Here is a 17656-nt window from a genome sequence, read left to right as displayed (position 1 = left end):
ATAAAAAAAAAGTTTTAAAAAATATTAAAATAATTTTTTTTTAAAAAAAAGTAATTATAACCAAATTTGCAAAACCAATCCAGCAGTATAAGTCCATTGGTACTGCAATATTACCAAGTTCACACATTCTGCAGTATCTTGTGCTACATATAATGGAGACCAAAAATTTGGAGGATAAAGTAGGGAAAGATCAAGACTCACTTCCTCCTAATGCTGAAGCTGCTGCCACTAGTCATGACATAGACGATGAAATGCCATCAACGTCGTCTTCCAAGCCCGATGCCCAATCTCGTAGTACCGGGCATGTAAAATCCAAAAAGCCCAAGTTAAGAAAAAGTAGCAAAAAGAGAAATTTAAAATCATCTGCGGAGAAACGTAAAGTTGCCAATATGCCATTTACGACACGGAGTGGCAAGGAACGGCTTAGGCCCTGGCCCGTGTTCATGACTAGTGGTTCAGCTGCACCCACGGATCTTATCCCTCCTCCTCCTCCCCCCCCCCTACAAAAAATTGAAGAGAGTTATGCTGTCAGCAACAAAACAGCAAACAACTCTGCCTTCTAAAGAGAAATTATCACAAATCCTCAAGGCGAGTCCAAGGGTGTTGGTGGTTGTCAAGCCTGACCTTCCCATCACTGTACGGGAAGAGGTGGCTCGGGAGGAGCCTATTGATGATGTAGCTGGCGCTGTGGAGGAACTTGATGATGAGGATGGTGATGTGGTTATTGTAAATGAGGCACCAGGGGGGGAAACAGCTGATGTCCATGGGATGAAAAAGCCCATCGTCATGCCTGGTCAGAAAACCAAAAAATGCACCTCTTCGGTCTGGAGTTATTTTTATCCAAATCCAGACAACCAATGTATGGCCATATGTAGCTTATGTAAAGCTCAAATAAACAGGGGTAAGGATCTTGCCCACCTAGGAACATCCTCCCTTATACGTCACCTGAATAACCTTCATAGTTCAGTGGTTAGTTCAGGAACTGGGGCTAGAACACTCATCGGTACAGGGACACCTAAATCCCGTGGTCCAGTTGGATACACACCAGCAACACCCTCCTCGTCAACTTCCTCCACAATCTCCATCAGATTCAGTCCTGCAGCCCAAGTCAGCAGCCAGACTGAGTCCTCCTCAATACGGGATTCATCCGAGGAATCCTGCAGCGGTACGCCTACTACTGCCACTGCTGCTGTTGCTGCTGTTAGTCGGTCATCTTCCCAGAGGGGAAGTCGTAAGACCGCTACGTCTTTCACAAAACAATTGACCGTCCAACAGTCGTTTGCCATGACCACAAAATACGATAGTAGTCACCCTATTGCAAAGCGTATAACTGCGGCTGTAACTGCAATGTTGGTGATAGACGTCCGCCCGGTGTCCGCCATCAGTGGAGTGGGATTTAGAGGGTTGATGGAGGTATTGTGTCCCCGGTACCAAATCCCGTCGAGATTCCACTTCACTAGGCAGGCGATACCAAAAATGTACAGAGAAGTACGATCAAGTGTCCTCAGTGCTCTAAAAAATGCGGTTGTACCCACTGTCCACTTAACCACGGACATGTGGACAAGTGGTTCTGGGCAAATGAAGGACTATATGACTGTGACAGCCCACTGGGTAGATGCATCCCCTTCCGCAGCAACAGCTGCATCAGTAGCAGCATCTACAAAATGGCTGCTCGTGCAAAGGCAGGCAACATTGTGTATTACAGGCTTTAATAAGAGGCACAACGCTGACAACATATTAGAGAAACTGAGGGAAATTATCTCCCAGTGGCTTACCCCACTTAGACTCTCATGGGGATTTGTGGTGTCAGACAATGCCAGTAACATTGTGCGGGCATTAAATATGGGCAATTTCCAGCACGTCCCATGTTTTGCCCACACCATTAATTTGGTGGTGCAGCATTACCTCAAGAGTGACAGGGTGTGCAGGAGATGCTTGCGGTGGCGCGCAAAATTGCTGGACACTTTCGGCATTCAGCAGGTGCCTACCACAGACTAGAGGCACATCAAAAAAGCATGAACCTGCCCTGCCATCACCTCAAACAAGAGGTTGGGACGCGCTGGAACTCCACCCTCTATATGCTGCAGAGGATGGAGGAGCAGCAAAAGGCCATTCAGGCCTACACAGCCACCTACGACATAGGCAAAGGAGTGGGGATGCGCCTCAGTCAAGCGCAGTGGAGACTGATTTCCATGTTGTGCAAGGTTCTGCAGCCATTTGAACTTGCCACACGAGAAGTCAGTTCCGACACTGCCAGCTTGAGTCAGGTCATTCCCCTGATCAGGCTGTTGCAGAAGCAGCTGGAGAAAGTGAGGGAGGAGCTGGTAAGCCATTGCGATTACACCAAGCATGTAGCTCTTGTGGATGTAGCCCTTCGTACGCTTTGCCAGGATCCGAGGGTGGTCACTCTTTTAAAGTCAGAGGAATACATTCTGGCCACCGTGCTCGATCCTCGGTTTAAAGCGTATGTTGTGTCTCTGTTTCCGGCGGACACAAGTCTACAGCGGTGCAAAGACCTGCTGGTCAGGAGATTGTCCTCTGAAGAGGACCGTGGCATGCCAACAGCTCCACCCTCATTTTATTCCACATCTATGGCTGCGAGGAAAAAGCTCAGTTTTCCCAAAAGAGGCGCTGGCGGGGATGCTGATAACATCTGGTCCGGACTGAAGGACCTGCCAACCATTGCAGACATGTCTACTCTCGCTGCATTGGATGCTGTCACAATAGAAAAAATTGTGGATGATTACTTTGCTGAAACCATCCAAGTAGACATGTCAGACAGTCCATATTGTTACTGGCAGGAAAAAAAGGCAGTTTGGAAGCCCCTTTACAAACTGGCTCTATTTTACCTGAGTTGTCCCCCCTCCAGTGTGTACTCGGAAAGAGTTTTTAGTGCAGCGGGGAACCTGGTCAGTGAGCGGCGAAGGAGGTTGCTTCCTCATAACGTTGAAAAAATGATGTTTATAAAAATGAATAATCAATTCCTCAATGAAGTACAGCACTGCCCTCCAGATAGTACAGACGGACCTGTGGTTGTGGAGTCCAGCGGGGACGAATTGATAATGTGTGATGAGGAGGAAGTACACACTGTAGGGGGAGAGGAATCAGAGGTTGAGGATGAGGACGACATCTTGCCTCAGTAGAGCCTGTTTAGTCTGTACAGGGAGAGATGAATAGCTTTTTTGGTGTGGGGGCCCAAACAAACCAATAATTTCAGCCAAAGTTGTTTGGTAGGCCCTGTCGCTGAAATGATTGGTTTGTTAAAGTGTGCATGTCCTATTTCAACAACATAAGGGTGGGTGTGAGGGCCCAAGGACAATTCCATCTTGGAACTTTTTTTTTTTTGCATTATATGACCAATCAACAGTCGTTTGCCATGTTCAAAAAGTAAAACCAAATTTAAACAAATTCAAGAAATTAAACCAAAAGTAAAATGCCCTGTCATAATTTAAAACAAGAGGTATTGACGTGCTCTAAAATTACTGTATTGTTGTTTATATTTTATAAACACTACACTTGAAAGCTTGAGTCTTTCAATAAAAAAGTAACTGTCCATTGCACAAATATTTGCAACAGGGACAATTTTAGGGTTAAGAAAGTCAACTAATAACACTTCGACGCTGTCTGTCTTTATAAACACTACACTTGGAAGTTGGAGGAGGTATTGTGGCCCCGGCACCAAATTTACTACCGGGGCCACTCCACTGTGCAGTCCATATTTAGGTGTATCAGATATTAAACAACGGTGACAGTTGATGCCCAATTTTTTAATTATATTGTTGGCGCTGTAAAAAATTGTGTACCGGGCACACCACACTACGCAGTCCATACCCTTTTTTGGTGGAATTCTGACCCGTGGAGGGTTTTTTAATTATATTGTGGCCTCGGTACCAAATTGTGTACCGGGGCCACCACACTACGCAGTCAAGATAGATAGATGCGTATCATAGATAAAGTACATTCAGTGGTGTGGGGCAAATTGAAAAATATTCAAAATGCACTGACATTATCAAAAACAAGAGGTTTTCACACGCTGAAACTCCAACATGTATATGATGGAGAGGATGGAGGAGCAGCCGTATGTGCAGTGTAATGCAGACCTGTTGAAGGTTTTTTATATATTTTATTGTGGTGCCCAGTGCCCACTACTCTACGCAGTCCAGATACTATTTTTGGGTGTAATTCTGACCAGTTGATGGGTTTTTAATTGTATTGTGGGGAACACTCCTCTACGCAGTCCAGAAAGATACCTTGTTGCAAGGTTTTGTACTAAAAAAAAAATTATTGTGAGTTGTTAGGTGTTCAGAATAGCCTTTAAATTAGTGGAAATTATTGTTATTGAATGTTATTGAGGTTAATAATAGCGTAGGAGTGAAAATAAGCCCAAAAACTTGATTTTTTAACTTTTTATGCTTTTTTTAAAAAAAATCCGAATCCAAAACCTTAAATCCGAACCAAAACCTTTCGGCAGGTGTTTTGCGAAACAAATCCGAACCCAAAACATCGAGAAAATCAGGATCCAAAACACAAAACACGAGACCTCAAAAGTCGCCGGTGCACACCCCTATTTAAAATGTTCATTGTACATAGCGAAATGACCCCATCCATGCAATGAACCTGCCCTAATACTCAAGTCCACACTCTAAAACCAGCACCATGCATATAACAGTGCATAACAGTAATCTCCCACAATATACCAGTACAGCAAACCTAGATCCCACATTGGATACACTTTAAGGGGCATATTCAATTCTCGGCGGAAACGCCGAAAATCTTGCGGTCCACGCACGATTACCATTATTACGGTAATTGTGCGCGGAAAAACCGTTAATACGGTAATTTACTCGCTGGGTTTCAGCTCGCAGCTCCCTGAGCCGCGAGCTGAAATCCAGCTAACTATTGCCGTATTAACTGTAATAGTTTTTCAGCGGCACGGAAAATAAAGAATTGAATATGCCCCAGAATGTATCTTACAAAAAATGTCTGCAATTTGTGTATTATTCTGAGTTGCACATATTTTAAGGTATGTATGGCTCTGAATACATAATAAACTACAGGATGCAATTTCAGGGTAAATTGCATCTAACCCTACATAAGGCCGTATGTGTCACTCATTAAGCATTGAACATTTAACTTACCACTCCTCTACCATGGAATGTGATACTTACAAAAGAAAATGTTGGAATCTGTTAAAAAATGACGTTTGACTGAGAAATTATGATATCTGATATGACTTGGAACTTTGACTCTCATAAATAATGATGCCCTAAATTGGACACAACGTATCTTGTATATACTTGTCTCTGAGTGTATATAGTATATTAAAATTATTTCTATAGGACCATATTGTATGATATTAAACATAAGTTACATGCACTGTACTCCAGACTATGTATAAATCATTTATACTTTTTCTAGATTCAAGACCTGAATGCCCCCCTGCATACAGTCCAATAAATGTTAATATTTTAGATAAAAATTCAACATTTTATAGTGGTGACACAATGAAGATGAAGGGCTAGATTTACTAAGCTGCGTGTTTGAAAAAGTGGGGATGTTGCCTATAGCAACCAATCAGATTCTAGCTTTCATTTACTTAGTACCTTCTAAAAAATGAAAGCTAGAATCTGATTGGTTGCTATAGGCAACATCCCCACTTTTTCAAACACGCAGCTTAGTAAATCTAGCCCGAAGTGTAACAATGGATATACAATGCATGGTTCTGCATCAGTTCAGTGTAAGAATGGAGTATGTGACTCTCTTCCTCAGTGTATCCGTGATTATTTATATTACTTTATCTATAATATAAGAAATGTTATGGCCTACACACACCTGCATGGTACTGAGTGGCTACAGATTACATGGGAAACACTATACAATTATTCTGTCAGTTTTATGTTTTTATATATCAATATGAACCTTTTCTCCATTTAGATGCTTCTCACTCCGGAACTTTTCTCATCATGCCATTGTGTTGTACTGTAGTTAATATATACTGTTTTTGTTTGCAGACCTAGTGCTTTCCAAAGGTATTTATGATGTTGTTATTCCCCCTTACACAGCAATACTAGCCAAAATCCATAAATACTTGTTTTGCATTTGTTAATAATGATTGCTGTAATAAAAATAACTTTTTTATATTCTGATCATTTTCCTTTAATGTTTTGTACAAATATGTAATTTTTTTCAGAACCGAAATGCTATAATGCTCAGGTTCAATGAGTACAAATAATGTCCCATTTGTGTAGATATTGCAGTAATTAACTTTACAATTTTTATTTTTTAGCTTACGGAGATGCTTTAAATGTAAATGTATTTTAGGAAGTAAAACAATTTCAGGATGACTTTACAGTGGAAACAATTTGGTTTAATAAAGCTTTAATAGAGTAATTTGTAATATTAGAAACCAAAATAATAGTCATTATTATTTTTAATCAGTAATTTCCTTTAACTTTTCTTGTGGTTCCTGTGACTATATGTAGAATGCCCTGAGGAGTCACTGGAGAATGCATAGATAGATCCATAAGTGTGCAATCAGATTTAGCAGATAAGGCACCTTAAAATTGGTATTTATTAATGTATCGTCTTGCTGGACAATTAGACCGAGATGATGTTGTAATAGAAAATAATCAAGCATTTAAATGTACTTTTATGTGATGTTACCAAGAAGAACTAGTCCATGGTTGAGTGAATTCTGCTTAGATGTTGTTGTTATTATTATTATTATCTTTTATTTATAAGGCAACACATTACATAGCATAATGGGTCTGATTCATGTTCAGACATACATCCATTTACGTAGCATATCTAGCTCTGTACATGCTCATAAATAAACTGCAATTGCATGCAATTAATGCCCGAATAAAAATTACACTTTGTACAGCTTACGACTGCAAGGGCGGAATGGGGGGTGGGAAGGGTTGGACGGACTTAGGCAATGTACAATAAGGGTGTGCCAAGGGCATGCTGATGTAGATGTGGGTGATTCAAGTCCCGGGTTCTTCGTAAGTACGCTAGTTTCAGTACCATTATTTACACCAGTTACAGGGCAGGTATAAGTGCCGAATTGTAGTGATGACTGGCATGGCATAGTGTTTGTTTGCTATCTAGTAGCACGTATGCATGCTGCTAGATAGCACAGAACATGCTGCTAGATATAACAGAACATGTGTATGCAACTAGGATAGACCATAGAAATGCATTGTACATACAGTACACATTAAGAAAATCTTGATTTATTAAATGTAAAAAAAAATATATATATATTTTTTTTTTATCTCCCATATTTGTATTAATAATTATACTGTTTAGAGTTGTTAATTTATTTTATAATATAATTGTTTTTGTATGCATTCTGATGTGACCTTATATAGCACATATGCTTGTTCGTATACTTCACTCTGTTCTGTCTGTGAACACACTGCACACAACGTCTAGGCAGATCGTACTTAAAACCAGATTCAAATTGAAAAGCATCTTGATATCAAGTTATGTTTTCTTTTTGAACCTGTATCAATGTGTCCATAATGATAAAAAAAGCTAAATAATACAAAGACCAGAGATCAGCTAAATAACTAATTATACACAGGCAACTTGGTAATGCAGATCAAGTTATTTACGGGACAGTGGTGGTGTGTGTATATATGCATATGTGTGTATATATATATATATATATATATATATATATATATATATATATATATATATATATATATATATATATAATGAGAGAGAGAGAGAATTTTGTGCACAATAAAGCTCTATTGGGGTTAAACTCAACTGCCAGCGTCAAAACATTTTCTGTAGGTGAGTCCCTAAGCTAGTAATACAAATTTAGATTCAGAGTGTTCCATTTAAAACCTTCCAGTGAACCTCCATCTTATAAAGCATGCAGCACCTGGAGGGAGTAGTCAGCTCAGAAAAACAAACTAGAAAATATTGAAAGAGAAAAAGGCACACTTTTTTAAATTAATGAAATGTGTACAAGTGAATAAAATCATTTGAGGTGGCAACCAAGGACAAATGTGATTATTCATGATGGTGCGTGCAAAAACTTATAATACAGTGTTTGTTTCCAGAGTGGGTGAATCCACATGCAAGGTTGAAAAATATCTATTACGTCAAACATTGCATGCCCTATATGTTAGGGAGTGTGCTGCTTTTTATGTTTCAGTTAGTGCCCTATTATTGACCCATAGGGCTAGATTTACTAAGCTGCGGGTTTGAAAAAGTGGGGATGTTGCCTATAGCAACCAATCAGATTCTAGCTGTCATTTATTTAGTGCCTTCTACAAAATGACAGCTATAATCTGATTGGTTGCCATAGGCAACATCCCCACTTTTTCAAACCCGCAGCTTAGTAAATCTAGCCCATAGTGTCTCTCCATAGTTGATAGATATTATTAATTTGTTATCCAATGGTGTGACATCTAATTTCCTGAACTTGGCCTTCAATGGTCCCACATACCTATCATTTAAATATTAATAAAATATCCTGTTATACATGAGACAATAACTTGCCATTGTTTATCAAGCCAGTTAGAATCGCCTAAGATAAATGTTGTAATTACAAAAACACCGTAAAATTATTAAAGTCATTAAGACCATGTGCAGCCAAGCTATTCATGAGGAATATTTTCTTTGTTTCCCTCTTATGGAGCTCCTGCTGAAGATCTCCACCTCTCAGGCCTAACCTGATTTGTTCCATGGCAAAGGCCTGGAGCAGTTATGGGTCACAGTTGTGGCATCTCATGAAATGCTTTGCGACTGATGTTAACTGTATGAAATTATCCTTATCTATCTTAGCTCTCCCTATATTGCCTACATGCTCCAAGATCCTTATTTTGAAGGGTCTGCTTGTCATGCCAGCGTAAAATAATTTACACGGCAAGTTAGACAATAAACAACATTAATATAATAACATAATCTGTCCAGTGCCAGGAACATATATTTTTTGCTTGTAATAAACAACATTAGGAGAGTTACAATTGAGAAACTGTTTAATGTTCCAAATTTTGGAATAATGATCCTTGTATTTCTTCATTTTAACCATGTATTGGCATGCCCGACACATACCACGTTTAAAAAAGCCCATTGGTTTGCTGGATACTTTCTTCTCTGGTGTCAGAACACTATGAACAAGATGATCTCTCAAATTGTTAGATCTCCGCCATGTCATAGAAATTCTATCATCTAGTATTCCTTTAAGATCCTCAACAGATGTTAGGATGTTCCAATGCTTCTGAAAGATCTTGTTATGACTGCCTATGTTTTGTATCTGGCAGCCATACCTATAATCCACCAGAGGTACTGCTGTTCTGCTCCTGAACTCTCCAACATGCCTGAAGGAGTTAATCTCCTTGTCTGATGCCTAATTAGAACTGCACCTGTCGCACTGCTTCAAATACCTGCCTCAAGCAGTGCTCTGTGCAGTTCATCAATTTATTCCTGGCAGCTGCTGCCCTGTTCCTGTGTTTGCTCCATTGCTTGATCTTCTGTTGTGACCCTCGGCTTGATTCCTGGACCCTGCTCGTCTGCCTGTTGCCCTGACCTTTGGCTCGACTTCTGGACCTTGCTCATTCGCTTGTGACCTTGATCTCTGCTTGAACCCTGGACTCTGTCTGCTTCCCTGGACAGCCTTGTGCCTTCTGGACTGGGGTAAACTTATAATACCTGTACCTGCCACTTTACTATACAGTCTCTTTTGGAACCTGTTCTTATCCGTGGATTTGAGTTATCTTTGTTTACGTATTTACCTGAATAAAGACACTTTGCTTTATACTTTCACTGCTCTTCGTGAATGCACTAGGAATCATAACAGATATTGATTATTTGCTGTCAGAACAGTTTCCAATCATATGAACCTTCGAATCAACAGATTTTTTTTTGGGGGGTAGGGTAAAACCATTTACCCTAGGAACAGGAAAAAAATAGTCAACCTCTAGACCAATAAAATACAACAACATTTCCTGGTGTCAAAATGAGGTACAGTATGTCTCAAATGGTAGCTGTCATCAAGCTATATTGTACCTGCTATGAGCAGTAATTATACTATCAGACAATATTACTATAATGTATTTGGTTTTAATATGCAAAATGTGCAAACTTGTCAGACAGTCTTACCAAAATTAAAATCATACCAACAGGTCTTTATTTCTGCACATGTGATCTCCAGTAGATTAATCCTAATCAGTTCTCTGTCCACTCCAATCACTCGTCAGTGATATGGTAAGACATTGAACAATGATTATTGTTTTAAGTACATACGATTCCCGTTTATTGGGCCAACTCAAATGTAGTGTAGATGATTCATTAATGGAAAACAGCTCTGTCTTTGACAAGGTTGAGCAGTCTCCCTCCCAGCCCTTCATGCGATGTCGAAGTCCACTCCTTCCTCAACGCGATTTCTTTCCGGTTGTGTTGGAACGCAGCGTGCGTTCCAAATGCTGAACTTCAGGTTTCGGCTATCGTTCTAGGGAATGCATGCCAGTCAGTGGGTTCAGTGGTGGTCTGGATAATCTATATGGATCAAAATGGTCTCTCTAATACTTAGTGGGATTAGTTAGAGGTAAATTGTAGTTTGCATATAACAGTCCAAAGCGTTTCACCAATCCTAGCTTCATCAGGGTTGAAGGTGTTTACCTGTTCTGTTGGTTTAAATATCCTTGGGACAATTTCCTTTAATTATCGATCCACCCCCTAATTAAATCTAACCAATCAATGTAGATGTTTTTGATCCAATGAGGGTCCTGCATATAGGACTATTGTATTCATGCCCAACATGCATTTTTAATTGAGAAAATGCAGTTTATACACACATATATAGATATATAACTCTCTTTTAATGCAAAAGTTCAACATACATTGTTTGTGTACATTCTTCTTTATATCTCTATAGGTAACTAAATTAAGTGCAATCCAAAGTTAGTACTTCCTCTAAAATTGTATATGTTGACAGGCTTCTTATCTATCATGTATAAAATATATATTTCTATGTTGTAATGTCTTCTAAATCGAGACTAGAATACACCATATAGCGTTGCATATTGATGATGATCTCATTTATCCAAGAAGTTTAAGTCAAAATCTATTTTTAACCCTTTGAGGCAAGGGTAGAGACATTGAATATCCATTTTGCTTCTTCACTGGATATTTGAGTAAGAAAATCGCCCCCTCTCCAGGATTTCTTGATCTCCCTAATACTAGAAATGTAAGGCTTGAATAATCAGCATTGTGTACCTGCATTATTGATTGAGTGATATGGTTTTGTGTATGGTTATCTCTATTTTTACTACAGCAATCTGTTCACTCGGTTTCCCTTTTTGTAAAATTTCTGTTGGAGCCATTGGAGGGTTTTAGCAGCCTTTTTAGATAAATGTGGTTAAGTTAGTATCTGAGTGCTATTCATTTAAGATATGTTTTGGTTGTATAATGAAAAACCTACGGTGCACATAAAATGGAAAATAAGAAAAAAATATAGTGTGTATCATTCTAACAAGAGTTAGGCAAAGCAACATCTTTTGAAATCTTACCTCTTGTATTATCGCTGCAAGCGTCTAACGCAAGCCACTTAATAATCCCTTTTTGAGCTTTAAATGTTCTAATGCTTGCCTTTGAAGCCACTTACTGGTTCCCCGTAATGTCATCAACAAACGGGAAAAAAACACAACATAGGGGCCAATTTATGAACCTCTGATGAGGTTTAAGTCATAGTCAAGTGCAGTTTTCGGGGGATTACAGCATTTTAAATAAACAAGGCTTTTTAATATTATAGAATCGCAGCAGATATTGGATATAACAGTCGCAGCATCTTCAATCGCAAATAAGGTCCCCATAGGTGTTTTATGGGGGCTGCGAAAATACCCTATTTATCAAGCTCCAAAATTCAGAGCCTGACAGATAATGCAATCTGAAGATGACGTTAGCTGTTCTTTCCTATGGGCTGAGCGTCGCAGGAGAGGGATCTTAAGATACCTACCAGGGCAGGCTTCGTGTTCCTCCTCATCGCAAATTTGCAAATAACATTAAAACCTGTAAGTAAAGTGATTGTGATTGTGATCACTTTGCTATAAACTATTCACCAGGACAGGCTCCTATCTGTATCTATTACAGTATGAGTGTGTGTTAGGGAATTTAGACTGTAAACTCCAATGGAGCAGGGACTAATGTGAATGACAATTATTCTCTATACAGCTCTGCCAAATTGGTAGAGGCATATAAAGGATGATGTACCCAAAACTTTATTATTGTTTTTAGACAGTAAGCCAGCTGACTACCGAAACAACAGGATGTTTTATAGAGGTCATGCAAATGGGAGATTCAATTGTATGCAGAGTATTTTGTTGCTACAAGAACTTTTGTTCCATTCCCTGCAATTATTTCTTTTTTTTTACTCCGGTGTCAGTTAACTTTCTCCCCTATGGAAAACTAGGCCATATAGAAGTCCAGAAGTTATTTGCATTTATTAGCTTAAGCTCAAACACTTTCAAAAATCTTTCTTAATTTATCAGTTTGGATGTGATAAATATACTAGATTGGATGTATTCAATTTATTGAGAATTAAACATTTTAAATTTCCTGGTCATTGTTCAATATGTGCTCTATATATAACATTAAGAAAGTTTAACTCACAAGTGTATAGGCATCAGATTATGTTCATGCTCATGTTTTTATCCTGGTCATCGTTTTGACTATTCATTTTGGTTAATAATTGTTTTTCTAAAATCACATATTGAGTTGCAATACAAATCTTTTTAATGTAAGTGAACACATGAAGCACTCCTTGGGCTAGATTTACTAAGCTGCGGATTTGAAAAAGTGGAGATGTTGCCTATAGCAACCAATCAGATTCTAGCTTTCATTTATTAGTACCTTCTACAAAATGACAGCTAGAATCTGATTGGTTGCTATGGGCAACATCCCCACTTTTTCAAACCCGCAGCTTAGTAAATCTAGCCCCTTATCTATATCTTCTAGTTATTCACATTTTTAGGGGATCCAGTTTTTAGGCGATACAGTTACCCTCTCAGGAGCAACTTTTTTTTTTGTACACACACACACACACACACACTTGCCTTTATGGTAACTCTGTTTTCATTATCAGTTAGTGTGTGCTTGTGTGTTTGTGTGTTTGTGTGTGTGTGTGTGTGTGTGTGCGCGTGTGCTGTATTCCTATTCTTGCAGGGACATTGACCTTTTTACATACATAACACTGTGGAGACCATAGTCGTAGTGGGGACAAACAATTAGGTCCCCACAAAGCTTCCCAAAGCTAATCAATGCAGGGGACTTTGCTGATATGCATGGCAAAAAAATCTGGCATGTCCTTGCGTGTCACTTTTGTCGGACCAAAAGTGTGCGTGTATCCGATGTGGAGGGGAGAATGTTTGTGCGCGTCACCTCTAGAGGTCAGTAGATTAAATGGAGGAGCAGGAAGAGGAAGAGACTGTAGCATTTCCAGGCTTTTTACAACAAACAGGGATAAGATACGGTCTCATCCATCTGCTGCTGACAGTAGAGTGGGGACAGTGGAGCATGACAGAGCCCACCCAAAGCTCAGATTATAGCCCAGAGAGCAGTGGAGATAAGTATGCCCCTGACACTTCGGAGGAGTTCAGACACCAGTGGTGGTGCTCTATTGCCCAACAGTGAAGCAAGTGCAGGTACCCAGATATGTGTTCTGTGAGAATACTACCCTTCGCTGGGATGGCAGTTGCACTCTGTGGGATTCGGCTCACTCAGATAGATCAGAGTATATCCAAAATAAGGCTTTATTATGACAGTACAACACCACAAGTCATTCACAAGATACAGGGTAAATGGTAGCGTGTACCCTCTAGCAGCCTCTTGCAGTCAGCACTCCAAAGTAATAATCTCAGTCTCTTTCAGAGTCTTATCCTCCCACAATATCATTGCTACCATTTATCTAAACAGTTACCATGTCACCCAGCTTGGAATACTGGCTCACACAGACCATGTCCTGGTAGGGTTTCCTCCTGCGGCACTACAATATTGTATTGTGTATACTGTTTCGCCTTCCCCCCCCCTTTTTCCCCCCTCTTTTTCTCCACCCCAGGTTGCGCCACGGAAAAAACAAGATATCAACCATGTGGCACTACAATGTCTGCCCAGAGTCATTTTGCTGATGTCTTGTACACTAGGATCCTCCAAGTTAGAATAGCTTTCTTGGCATTCTGATCTCCTTATATTCTCAGCTTTAGACACAGGGAGTAGGGTCAAATGTCTCTATACTCCCCCTTTCAGCAGGGGCCATCAGTGGACACTTTAACTGTTAGACATACTGTTGATTATACAATGGAATCGATTGACTGAATTAGCTATTTGGCTGGAAACACTAAACAATGGGTTACAATATAACATTAAGGAATGACACTTCAGCATTTCGTGAAACAATAAGACATTTAACACATTGTATCTACAGCATTACACAATCTGAGTCTGTGATACATTTTGATACAGTAACATTTATATTGAAACATGTTAATACTTTTCCCATGCTATTTCAGCCAGTATATTACTGGGGAGGCACATTGCATATCATCTAGAACAGGGGATGTCAACCTTTTTGAACCAGTGTGCCGACTAATATTTAGTGAAGTCCAGGTGTGCCAGTCGTGTGTGTGTGTGTGTGTATATGTATGTGTGTATGTGTATGTATATATATACATATATATATATATATATATATATATATATATATATATATATATATATATATATATATGTGTGTATATATGTGTATGTGTGTGTGTGTGTGTGTGTATATATATATATATAATCTTTAATTATGTCTTATTTTATTATGCTAATATCATAATATTAATAGTAATGGTACTGACAAATAAAGGTTCATGTTATGCCCCACTTTGTATTATGCCACATAGTTGTGCCCAATATTCATATCATGCCTCATAATTGTGCCCCCGATTGATAGTATGCCACATAGTTGTGCCCCCAATTTATATTATGCCACATAGTAGTGTTCCAAATTCACTTTATGCCACAGTAATGCCTCCAGTTAATTTTCTAAATAGTGAGAACAGTGCAAAGCCAATATTGTGGGCAGTGTGTTAAATGTTAATCCACACTAACAAAAAAAAAATAAGGGAAAAAATTGCTGTATTAATAAAAAACAATATTTATTAGATACAGATAATATTTTTGAACCAATAAAAACTCAAAAGATGAGTTTTAAATATGTACACTAGTTAGTTCAGAGTGATATCATACAAAATTTAACATAAAATTGCAAAGAATGTATATACATCATACACCTATTTTTGATAACAAACTATGTGATCAAAAAAGATAAAAGTATTATAGGAGTGATACCTTTATTGGCTAAAAAATAAAAATATTATATTTGCTAGCTTTTAGAGCACAGAGGCCCCTTCATCAGGCTAGTTTACAAATGAATGACTGAGAAAAAGGCACAACATTTAAGAACTGTTACATCAAAAAATTTGGGGGGGGGAATACATCATCAAGATAAGCTAAAGTAATAAAAAGGAGGTTTTCGTTATGGAAAGAAGAGTAAAAGTCCTATGAGTTCAGAGGTCTGCACTAAGCTGTGGGGTGTGAAGTGTGTCCATGTAGTGGGTCATAAATACTGGTGTTAGAGTTATTTAGTCAATGAATGGAATGTTCTAATCAACTTGAATTCCCATATTTTTCTCGCTGTCATTTTTAAAAAAAGACCTTTCAGTATTAGGACTTCTAAATCTGTCATACTGTGACATACCGTTGTGTGTCGGGTATGTGGACTGTGTTTGTTGGTAGGCCATGGGTGCAGGTTTGGCATTTTTTGTTTTGCAAAGGAAGGTGCCAGTCTCTGATGGTGATGGGAGGTCACTTCTAACGAGGAGATTTCTTAAGTTGGGAGGCTGTTTGTATGAAAGGAGAGGCAAATCTCGGGAATATTTCCTTCAGTCTGTTGTCTTTCTGAAATATAAGTTGAAGGTCAGCAGCAATTTTCCCCAAGATGTTCATGTGTGGGATTGTAAGTGACCACTAGGGGGGTACCCTGCTGTTAACCTCCTTTTGTTTGTAATCCAGGAGGCTACTCCTTGGGATCCTTGTTGCTCTGTGGATCTGTTCATCTATAACTATTGAATGGTATCCTTGTTGAACAAATGTATTTCTCAGTGATACTAGGTGTTTTTTTCTGTCTTCACTGTCTGAACAAATTAAAATGTATCTCAGAGCTTGGCTGTAAATGATGGATCAACTTTCACCCAGGACACATAAAGAAGTCCACTTTAGATATGCTGGGTGGCCTGTAGGTTTATGATAGACTGATGTTTGTATAGTATTGTTTTTATTGGATAGGGTCATGTCCCAGAAATGTATCTGAGATCGTGAGTAGTTGAGAGTGAGTCTAATGGTTAGTAATTTGTTGAAATTTTTATGAAAAGTTAGCAGCTCATCTTCAGAGCCAGTCTTGATTAGAAGGAAATTATCAATATAACGGAAGTATGCGAGAGGTTTCATTGTGCAAGTTGCTAAGAATTCCTCCTCAAGTTTAGTCATGAAAAGATTCGCATGCTGAAGTACTTACTACCCATGGCACTTTCCATACACTGCAGATATATGCCTTTCCCAAAAGAAAAGTAATTATTATTGAATACGAACCTGATCAGCTGCAGGGTTTGCTCCGTGGCTAGACTGTTTCTTTGAAGATAGTGTTGGCATGCGGCTATGCCATCCTTGTGGGTTATGTTGGAGTACAGAGACTCCACATCCATAGTTGCCAGTATTGAGCAATCTGGTAGTGGACCCAGGGCTGAAAGTTTGCAGAGAATGTCCATGGTATCCTGGATATAGCTGGGAGTTTGTCACGCTCCGGTCTCGCATATGGGCACCTGTCTCCTCTCACAGACAATGATACCGGCATATCCTGGCATCAGGTTCACACCATACGTTATCCTGCAGTCAGATCTGTGCAGGTGCAGACTCCTTTGAGAACTCCTCTCTTCCCTCATTGGCTATGGGACTGTGGTGCACTATTTAAACCTCCTGTGTTCACCTGTCTGATGCCTGTTCTTCAAGCTCACTTCCTGCAGCTGTAGTTCTGGTTCCTGTCTCCCTTGTGGTTTGCGTTTGATTGGATCAGTCTGCACTCAACTTGTGGCCAGTATTGAACTACCACTGTTCCAAGTATCTCTGTTACCATCTACTGAGTTACTACATAGTGTCAGCTTCGGTTCTCTCTCCACTACATCTCAGAGATGCTACTGTTCTTGTGACTCCTCAGCTGTTGTCCCAAGTTATCACCACTACATCATTCTGCTCTCATCTCCATGGCTGAAATTGAACCACCACTGTTCCAGTGTCTCTACCATTTACTTTATGACGTCAGTGTCTACCTCCTAGCATTTACTGGCTCCTCCACACCACTCTGCTGGCTATTCTTTACTCAAGTCTATCAGTCCTCCTCCTAACTTCCTTGTCCTGGCTCTCTCCTCCAGTTAGTACTACCCTATTTTTGTCTCCCCTTTCCCTTTAGGATGTAAGCTCTCATGAGCAGGGCCCTCTTTCCTTGTGTGCTCCTTCTACTGTTCCTTCACCCTCTGTACCTCTTGGCTTGCTTCGCTAGCCCTGTTTTCCCTGTTTTCTTAAGCTTTGGCCTTCTTCTCGC

General features: G+C 39.5%; 1 protein-coding gene across 2 annotated transcripts in view; it reads left to right on the top strand.

Moving 5' to 3' along the window:
• The window catches only part of LOC142099297 (complement factor H-like), a 359733-nt gene that overhangs the window by 195992 nt on the left and 146085 nt on the right, over positions 1 to 17656 (top strand). The window lies entirely within an intron of this gene.

The sequence above is a fragment of the Mixophyes fleayi genome, chromosome 8 (genome assembly GCF_038048845.1).
Source record: "Mixophyes fleayi isolate aMixFle1 chromosome 8, aMixFle1.hap1, whole genome shotgun sequence".
NCBI classification, from domain to species: Eukaryota; Metazoa; Chordata; class Amphibia; order Anura; family Limnodynastidae; genus Mixophyes; species Mixophyes fleayi.
The sequence above is the reverse complement of the archived record's forward strand: the minus strand, read 5'-3'. Positions and strand labels throughout refer to the sequence as shown.